Below are 11,092 nucleotides of genomic sequence, written 5' to 3'. Positions count from 1 at the left end.
AAATCATATAGTGACATGATATGGCCAATATCATCTTGCTCCTTTGATCTCCATCTTCGGGGCACGGCATGATCATCATTGTCACTAGTGATCTCCATCATTGTGGTCTCCATCATTGTGTCTCCGTGAAGTTGTCTCGCCAACTATTACTTCTACTACTATGGCTAACGGTTAGCAATAAAGTAAAGTAATCACATGGCATTGCATCTCATACAATAAATTAGGACAACTCCTATGGCTCATGTCGGTTGTCATACTCATCGACATGCAAGTCGTGAATCCTATTACAAGAACATGATCAATCTCATACATCACATATATAACATCACATCCTTTTGTCCATATCACATCACATGTCATACCCAGCAAAAACAAGTTAGACGTCCTCTAATTGTTGTTGCAAGTTTTACGTGGCTGATTTGGGTTTCTAGCAAGAACGCTTCTTACCTATGTGACAACCACAATGTTGATATGTCAATGCTATTTACCCTTCATAAGGAACCTCTTCATCGAATCCGACAAACACCCACTAGCCACCTTATGCAACAAGTGCATGTCGGGCAGTGGAACCAGTCTCACATAAGAGTACGTGTAAAGTCGGTCCGGGCCGCTTCATCCCACGATGCCGCCGAATCAAGATCAGACTACTAACGACAAGCAATTGACAAAATTATCACCCACAACTTTTGTGTTCTACTCGTGCATAGAACCTGGCTCGGATGCCACTGTTGGGTGATACGTCTCCGTTGTATCTACTTTTCCGAACTCTTGTGCCCTTGTTTTAGACTCTAATTTGCATGATTTGAATGAAACTAACCTGGACTGACGTTGTTTTCAGCAGAATTGCCATGGTGTTGTTTTTGTGCAGAAATAAAAGTTCTCGAAATGTCATGAAAATTTACGGAGATTTTTTCTGGAATAAAAGAAAAATACCTGCGCAAAGATCCACCGAAGGGGGCATGCCAGTGGGCCACAAGCTATAGGCCGCGACCACCCCCTATGGGCGCACCATGCAGGCTTGTGGGGCCCACGTGGCACCACCGCCCCCAATCTCAGCTCTATATCTTCTGTTTCGCCTGGAAAAAAATCAGAGAGAAGGTTTCATCGTGTTTTGCGATACGGAGGCGCCGCCACATCGTGTTCTTCATCTCGAGGGCAGATCTGGAGTCCGTTTCGGGCTCCGGAGAGGGGAAATCGTCGCCATCATCACCATCAACCTTCCTCCATCGACAATTCCATGATGCTCTTCATCGTTCGTGAGTAATCTCATCGTAGGCTTGCTGGACGGTGATGAGTTGGATGAGATCTATCATGTAATCGAGTTAGTTCTTGACAGGGATTGATCCCTAGTATCCACTATGTTCTAGATTGATGTTGCTACTACTTGGCTATGCTTAATGCTTGTCACCAGGGCCCGAGTGCCATGATTTCAGATCTGAGCCTATTATGTTGTCGCCAAAATATGTGTGTTTTAGATCCTATCTTGCAAGTTGTAGTCACCTACTATGCGTTATGACCCGGCAACCCCGGAGTGACAATAGCCGGAACCACTCCCGGAGATGACCATAGTATGAGGAGTTCATGTATTCACCGCGTGTTAATGCGTTTGTCCGGTTCTTTATTAAAAGGAGAACCTTAATATCCCGTAGTTTCCATTAGGACCCCGCTGCCACGGGAGGGATGGACAATAGATGTCATGCAAGTTCTTTTCCCTAAGCACGTATGACTACATACGGAATACATGCCTACATTAGATTGATGAACGGGAGCTAGCCACATATCTCTCCGTGTTATAGCTGTTACATGATGAATCACATCCGTCACACTCATCCATCACTGATCCACTGCCTACGAGTCTTTTACTACTGGTTCTCGCTATGTTACTTCGCCTAGGCTTGTCCCTTGCTACAAGAGGGATTGGGCCACTTTGCTGCTGTCACTACTGCTGTTACTTGTTGTTGCTGTCGCTACTGCTGTTACTTGTTACTTTGCTGCTGCTGCTACTACTATTCCTTGCTACTCCATTGTTACTTGTTGCAAGGCTTTGTTGACGTTAACATCCCGTTAACGTGCCTTTTTCTGGCGCCATTGGTGGGAATTGCCAAAGCTTTTTCTGGTGTCGTTGCTATCATACTACCTTGCTACTGATACTTTGCTTGCAGACACTAATCTTTCAGGTGTGGTTGAATTGACAACTCAGCTGCTAATACTTGAGAATATCCTTTAGCTTCCCCTTGTGAGCGAATCAATAAATTTGGGTTGAATACTCTACCCTCGAAAACTGCTACGATCCCGTATGCTTGTGGGACATCAAGGCTTTTTCTGGCGCCGTTGCCGGGGAGGCACATCTATATTCTCTGAGTCACTTGCGATTGACGTCTGCTGATCACTATGAGGAATCCGAGAGATCCAAGAACTAAAATCCTACCTTCCACTACGAGGAGAGGTAAGGAACTGCCATCTAGCTCTGCACTAGATTCACCTTCAGTTTTGAGTAAGTTTGCGACTTCATCTCCTGCTAGAAATCTAGATATGTCGCTTGTGCTTGATGATGCTACTTCTGCTGCCCATGATGCTTATGATGATGCTATGCTTGATACTATGCCTGATGATGCTATGCTTGATACTATGCCTGATGATGCTATGCTTGATACTATGCCTGATGATGCTATGCTTGATACTATGCCTGATGATACTATGCCTGCTATGCATGATACTGCTTTGCCACTTGGTGCATTCCTTGATGCACATATTGCTAGAGTTGCTGCTAGATGTCATGATGCTTCTGAAACTACTCATACTATTGAGGTAGAACCTGCTACTATGCCCGAATTGCCTGTTATGTCTGATACGTGCTATGTTATGGAGGGAGAGATAGCTGAGGACTTTCTTGCGTGTAAGGATAGCTATGATGTTGAGAAACTTCTGCGCAAGTGGAAAGAAAAATCTGTGAACGCTAGGATGAAATACGACCCGAAGTTTGCTACTTCGCCTATCTTTGTGACCAATAAGGATTATGAATTCTCTGTCGACCCTGAGTTAATCACTCTGGTCGAATCTGATCCTTTTCACGGTTATGAGTCTGAAACGGTTGTAGCCCATCTTACCAAACTGCACAACATAGCCACCCTATTCACTAGTGAGGAAAAGATCCGCCACTACTACATGCTCAAGCTGTTTCCTTTCTTGCTAAAGGATGATGCTAAGACTTGGTTCACTTCTCTTGCACCTCGTTGTGTGCGTAGCCCCCAGGATATGGTCTACTACTTATCTGAAAAATATTTCCCTGCCCATAAGAAGCAAGTTTCCTTGCAGGAAATATACAACTTTGCTCAAGCTGAAGAAGAGAGTCTCCCGCAAGCTTGGGGAGGCTTATCCAGCTACTGAATGCTTTGCCTGATCACCCTCTTGAGAAGAATGGAATACTTGATATCTTCTATAATGGACTTGTCGATGCTTCCAAAGACCATCTAGATAGTTGTGCCAGTAGTGTTTTTAGGGAATGAACCGTAGAACAAGCTGAGATTCTACTGAATAACATCTTGTGCAATGAGAATGCTTGGACTATTCCCGAACCACCTCCTAAGCCAACTCCGAAGAAAAGAGGTATTCTATTCCTCAGTCCTGAAGATATGCAAGAAGCCAAGAAATCTATGCGAGAGAAAGGCATTAAATATGAAGATGTCAAAAATCTACCACCTATCGAAGAGATCCATGGTCTCGATAACCCGATACAGGTAGTAGAAGTAAATTCTCTACGTAGGTTTGATGAGAGTGATATTCCTTTTGATAAACCTGCTAGCTTATGCATGGATGAATTTGATAACTTTGTTGCCAAACAACAGAGTTTCAATGATTATGTTAGCAGACAATTGGAAAAGAATGCTCGTATGCTTAGTCATTTAAGTGCTTGTGTGGACAGAAATGTCAATGATCTTAAGCTTCTAAGTAAACATGCCTCTATGGTTACTACTCAGGTAGAACAAGTACTTAAAGCTTAGAATGACTTGCTCAATGAGTTGAATGACAATTCTGTTAGAGTCGTTACTAGAGGTGGTAGAATGACCCAGGAACCTCTGTATCCTGAGGGTCATCCGAAGAGAATTGAACAAGATTCTCAAGGAGTTAGCACTGATGCACCTAGTCATCATAGAAAGAAGAAGAAAGATGATAGGAACCTGCACGCTAGCAACCCTGTTGCTGCTAGACCTGAGAGTCCAAACGATGCCTCTGTCTCTGATGCTGAAATACAATCTGGTAATGAACATGAGCCTAATGATAATATCAATAGTTATGTTCATGAAGATGCTCACCCTAGCAATGATAAGGATGTGGAGATTGAACCTGTTGATCTTGATAACCCACAGCCTAAGAATAGAAGATATGATAAGAATGACTTCACTGCTAGGAAGCATGGTAAAGAAAGGGAACCATGGGTTCAGAAACCTATGCCCTTTCCTCCCAAACCATCCAAGAAAAAGGAAGATGAGGATTTTGAGCGCTTCGTTGAAATGATCAGACCTGTCTTTCTGCAGATGCGTTTGACAGATATGCTCAATATGTCTCTGTATGCTAAGTACTTGAAAGATATTGTGACTAATAAGAGGAGGATACCTGAGGTTGAGATTTCCACCATGCTCGCTAACTATACCTTCAAGGGTGGAACTCCTAAGAAACTAGGTGATCCCGGTGTGCCCACTATACCTTGCTCCATTAAAGGCAACTACGTTAGAACTGCGTTATGTGACCTTGGAGCCGGTGTTAGTGTTATGCCTCTCTCTCTTTATCATAGACTTGAACCATATAAGTTGACACCCACTGAAATCTTTCTGCAAATGGCTGACAAATCAAATGCTTCCCTATCGGCATTTGCGAGGATGTGGCTGTTGTGGTTGCTAACACCACTATCTTAATAGACCTTGTTATCTTGGATATTCCTGAGGACGATGCCATGGCTGTCATCCTCGGAAGACCCTTTTTAAACACTGCAGGGGCTATTATAGATTGCAACAAAGGCAATGTCACTTTCCATGTCAACGGTAATGAGCATACAGTGCACTTTCCGAAGAAACAATATCGAGTACATTGCATCAATGCTATCGAAAAAACGTCATCGATTCTTATCGGGAGCTTTGAATGCCCTATTCCTCGTGTCAAGATGAAGTATGATTTGCTTGTTGGGGAGATACACATCCCCATTGAGGTGACCTAGTGACTATTCGAAAATTCTCCATTCTCTTTTGTGATTCGAGGAGTTTTTGTCGAGGGGACTTGATCAACCCCATTGACGGTTTTCTTTCGAGGACCATGAGATGGATGAATCAAGGAGTCACAAACCTCTGTTCCAAGCTTTCACTTTAGGTTGCTTAGAAGAAAAATGATAGATTTAGTTTAGTTTTCCCTGTTTTCTGTTTTAGCGTCCGGTGGAAAAGTACCCCGAAAATAAAAGTTCTCCGAACGCTGTGAAAATCAAGTATGATTTTTTCTGGAATATTTGAAAAATACTGGGACAAAGAGTCTGTCTAGGGGCCACACCAGTGGGCCACAAGCCCTAGGGGCGCAGGCACCCCCTCGCCGTGCCACCCAGGCTTGTGGGGCCCACAGGCACCCCCTCCACTCATTCTTGCTCTCATCCGCTTCTCCTACCTCCAGGAAAAATGATTTCGCAGCTCAAACCCGTGTTCTTGCTCCTCTTGCTGGGATTTTCGATCTCAAGAGAAAAGATGAGGAGGTTCTTGCGAGGCTCGTCAAGCCGTGACCCCAAGGATGATGGGAGTGAGAAGAAGGCCAAGTATCCAGTCCCTCGAGTCGCAGAAGTTCGCGCGTGCGAATGGCCAAGCGACGCGTTCTTACGCGCCGCTGGAATTTATGAGGACCTTTATCACTTGGTGGAGAATGCAGGCCTTACCGCCTTCGTTGATGATAAGTGTTCGCAATACCTCCTCCTCACTAATATTTCCGTACAAAGCTTTAACTTCTATTCGAGGAAGAATCCTCCTATGGTTGAGTTTAAACTTTATGATGTCCCCCAGCGCATGTTACTCCAGGATTTTTGCAATGTTTGCAAATTACCTTACGTTGGGGATATTCATGAACCTCGTCCACGGGACTTGGAAGCTTTCATGAGTACTATTGATGTAGGAGAGGAGAGAGGAGTGTCTTGCGCTAGAGCTGCTAGCATTCATTTTCCCGTGCTTCGGTACTTCTCATTATTTGTGGGAAAATGTTTGATTGGTCGTGGGAAAGCTGGGTCACTTAGTTCCCCAGATCTTGCGGTCTTGCGCGAAGCCCTTTATAACGATAAAACTTATAGCTTGGGCGCTATAGTAGCTCAACGGTTGAACCTGAACCGTTCTAAAGGTGTTGTCTATGGAGGTATCTATGCTACCCGTCTTGCCAGACACTTTGAGATACCCATTAGACTGGAGGAGGAAGAAGAGGTTCTTCTTCCCGAGAGATATCTAGATTACGATAGCATGGTTCGCCATGACTTTCTTGATAGAGATATAAGTAGAAGGATGATTTATAACCTGGTATTTAGTCAGGGTACTCGTGAGACTATTACCTTGCCTGCTCCTTCTTTGTTCAATCTTCATGCAGGCAGGTACACTTTTATGCCCTCGGACATCTATGCATATTGGGGCTTGGACCAACCACAGGTGCCCGTGCCCGAGCCACCAGTCGACTACCAGACGCCAGTTTATCAGTGGGAGCCACAAGAGCTCACACGGCAGTGGCATCCTCAGTCCACTCCAGAGTACACCGGAGCTGGTTATTTCCCTCCTTGGGAGTAGACCAAGTTAGGCCAAAATCCTAAGCTAGGGGGAGTACATGTTCTCACCGACGTTACATTCTTGCTTATGCTTTCACTTTGTTAGCCTATGTTCACACTTTGCCACTGTATCATCCATGCTAGTTTATTTTCTTTTCTCATTTCCTTTTCGTGTGTCTGTCTAGTTTGAGAAAAACCAAAAAGATTTTCTTTTCTTCTTTTGCTTGTTGGGAGCTTTCCCGTGTAGATAGTTTTCTTTTTCTTTGGGTCAAGGTAGAAGATATTGGTTACAATATTTATTGGCTCCTGCATGCATACCTGTTTAGCTTTCGTAGAGCCATATTACTTTGTCTTCTCCTTTGTGTTTGCCTGCAGGTTCCAGCTTTAGTCCAATGCACGAGCATGCTTATTATTGTTCACATCATTCGGTCGTGCAAGTGAAAGGCAATAATGACGATATATGATGAAGTGACTGAGCCTGGAAATGCTGGTATGAACTCGATCTATTTTGTTTTTGTAAATATGACTAGCTCATCATGCCTGATTCAACTTTGTTGTGAGAGGAACATGTTTGCAATGACAACTTAGAGATCATAGTTTCTTATGCCATGCTTACTTAGCTAGGAGCTTATAATGGTTTGTCTTGGTTGCCCACATGAATGTTGAGATGACTATGATGTAGTGTGATAGGATGGTATCCTCCTTTGAATGATTCAAGTGGCTTGACTTGGCGCATGTTCACGCATGTAGTTGAAACAAAATTAACATAGCCTCTATGATATTTATGTTCATGGTGATTTATGTCCTACTCATGCTTGCACTCAATGTTAGTTAATCTCAATGCATTTTGATGACTGTTGTCGCCCTCTAGTTGGTTGCTTCCCAGTCTTTTGCTAGCCTTCACTTGTACTAAGCAGGAATACTGTTTGTGCATCCACTTCCATAAACCCAAAGTTGTGCCATATGAGTCCACCATAGCTACCTATGTGCAGTATCTACCCGCCGTTCCAAGTAAATTTGCATGTGCCACTCTCTAAATCTTCAAGCAATAATCTGTTTTGCATGGCCGAACCGCTCATGTGGTGACAGGGGGATATTGGTATGTTCCATGCTAGGCGTGTTATCCTCAATATGTGTTTATTCACTATCATTCACGAGAAAGGGGCCAGTAATTGGAATTCCCAGTTCCATGCTCAAATCGAAAAGATAATTGCAAACAAAACTTCCCCAGGATTGATGTTAGTTTGGACGGTACCCAAGGATTCGGCTAGCCGTGGAGTGTGATTGATTGGTGGTGGGGGATTCAAAACTTTACTTTTCTGTTTGGGAACCGCCTATAGCATGTGTAGCGTGGAAGATGTTGAGAACTCTTAGTCATTGCATTCACAATGAAAGCATGCCACCCAAAATTATTATCTCTGTTTTCAAAGCTTGAGCTCTGGCACCTCTGCAAATCAATGCTTCCCTCTGTGAAGGGCCTGTCTATTTATTTTCCTGTTGAGTCATCCTCCTCTTACAAAAGCACCAATTAGAGAGCACCTCTGTCATTTTTATGCTTTGCTTTTAACCGTGTTGAGTATGACTATGACTGGATCTTCATTGCCTTGAATTACAATGTTTAGTCAGCCCTTGGTCTTTGAAGGTGCTCTGCATTTATGTTTTGCGGTCTCAGAAAGAGCTAGCGAGATACCATCTATTCGTACTGCTTCATATTGTTTAGATTGAAGTGTTGACACTTGAGGCTTATTATTATTTGCTCGCTAGTTGATTATGCCATTGATATGAGTTTACCGTGAGACCTAGATGTCATTTGCTTATGTGGTTTGCTTGTGATCTTGTTGAAATTCTGGTTGTGAGTTAGACATAGTTGCAACAACAAGATCAAACAGAGTTCGTCAAAGTTTTTCTTTTGTCTCTCTCAGTTTGTCAACTGAGTTGCTTGAGGACAAGCAAGGCTTTAAGCTTGGGGGAGTTGCTACGTCTCCGTCGTATCTACTTTTCCGAACTCTTTTGCCCTTGTTTTGGACTCTAATTTGCATGATTTGAATGAAACTAACCCGGACTGACGTTGTTTTCAGCAGAATTCCCATGGTGTTGTTTTTGTGCAGAAATAAATGTTCTCGGAATGTCCTGAAAATTTTCGGAGATTTTTTATGGAATAGAAGAAAAATACCCGCAGAAAGATCCACTGGAGGGGGCATGCCAGTGGGCCACAAGCCCACAGGCCGCGGCCACCCCCTATGGCCTCGCCGTGCAGGCTTGTGGGGCCCACGTGGCACCACCACCCCCAATCTCAGCTCTATATATTCCGTTTCGCTTGGAAAAAAATCAGAGAGAAGGTTTCATCGTGTTTTGCGATACGGAGGCGCCGCCACATCCTGTTCTTCATCTGGAGGGTAGATCTGGAGTCCGTTTCAGGCTCCGGAGAGGGGAAATCGTCGCCATCGTCATCATCAACCTTCCTTCATCGACAATTCCATGATGCTCTTCATCGTTCGTGAGTAATCTCATCGTAGGCTTCCTGGACGGTGATGAGTTGGATGAGATCTATCATGTAATCGAGTTAGTTCTTGACGGGGATTGATCCCTAGTATCCACTGTGTTCTAGATTGATGTTGCTACTACTTGGTTATGCTTAATGCTTGTCACTAGGGCCCGAGTGCCATGATTTCAGATCTGAACCTATTATGTTGTCGCCAAAATATGTGTGTTTGAGATCCTATCTTGCAAGTTGTAGTCACCTACTATGTGTTATGACCCGGCAACCCCGGAGTGACAATAGCCGGAACCACTCCTGGAGATGACCATAGTATGAGGAGTTCATGTATTCACCGCGTGTTAATGCGTTGGTCCAGTTCTTTATTAAAAGGATAACCTTAATATCTCGTAGTTTCCATTAGGACCCCGCTGCCACGGGAGGGATGGACAATAGATGTCATGCAAGTTCTTTTCCCTAAGCACGTATGACTACATACGGAATACATGCCTACATTAGATTGATGAACGAGAGCTAGCCACATATCTCTCCGTGTTATAGCTGTTACATGATGAATCACATATGTCACACTCATCCATCACCGATCCACTGCCTACGAGTCTTTTACTACTGGTTCTCGCTACGTTACTTTGCCTAGGCTTGTCCCTTGCTACAAGAGGGATTGGGCCACTTTGCTATTGTCACTATTGCTGTTACTTGCTGCTGCTGTCGCTACTGCTGTTACTTGTTACTTTGTTACTGCTGCTACTACTATTCCTTGCTACTCCGTTGTTACTTGTTGCAAGACTTTGTTGGCGTTAACATCCCGTCAACGTGCCTTTTTCTGGCGCCATTGCTGGGAATTGCCAAAGCTTTTTCTGGTGCCGTTGCTATCATACTACCTGGCTACTGATACTTTGCTTGCAGACACTAATCTTTCAGGTGTGGTTGAATTGATAACTCAGTTGCTAATACTTGAGAATATCCTTTAGCTTCCCCTTGTGAGCGAATCAATAAATTTGGGTTGAATACTCGACCCTCGAAAACTGCTGCGATGCCATACGCTTGTGGGACATCATTGGGTAATGTAGTAGTAATTCAAAATTTTCCTACGTCACACAAGGATCTATCTAGGATAAACCAGCAACGATCAAGGGGGTAGATCATCTTCATATCTTTGAAGATTGCTAAGCGGAAGTGGTACTAGAACACGGTCGATGGAGTCATACTCGCAGTGATTCAGATCGCGTAATATTCCGATCTAAGCGCCAAACAATGACGCCTCCGCGTTCAACACACGTGCAGCCCGGTGACGTCTCCTATGCCTTGATCCATCAAGGAGATAGGAGAGGTTGAGGGAGAGCTCCGGTAGCACGAAGGCATGGTGACGGTGGAGCTGCATGGTACTCCGACAGGGCTTCGCCAGGCGCTACTGAGGATGAGGAGGAGGAGAGGTAGGGTTGCGCCAAGGGAGGAAGAACTTGTGTGTTTGCAGCCCTAAACCCCTTGGGTTTATATAGGAGGAGAGGGAGGAGGGTGCGCCATGCCTAGGGTTTCCCTAGGTGGTGCGGCAGCCCTTAGATGGGAAGGGCGGCGACCCAAGTGGAGGAGGAGGCAGCGCCCTCGGGTGGCTTGACACCCAAGGCAACCACCGCGCCTAGGGTTTGCCCTCTCTCTCCCTCTCGTGCGCCTTGGGCCTTGGTGGTGGCGCACCAGCCAACCTAGGGGCTGGTACCCGTCCACTTTTGGCCCATGTAGCCTCTCGGGGCTGGCGGCCCCTCCCGATGGACCCCCGGAACCCTTCCCGTGGTCCCGGTACATTATCTTTGATTTCGGAAACACTT

This window comes from Hordeum vulgare, chromosome 3H (assembly GCF_904849725.1).
Source record: "Hordeum vulgare subsp. vulgare chromosome 3H, MorexV3_pseudomolecules_assembly, whole genome shotgun sequence".
NCBI classification, from domain to species: Eukaryota; Viridiplantae; Streptophyta; class Magnoliopsida; order Poales; family Poaceae; genus Hordeum; species Hordeum vulgare.
Note: the sequence above shows the minus strand (reverse complement) of the source record.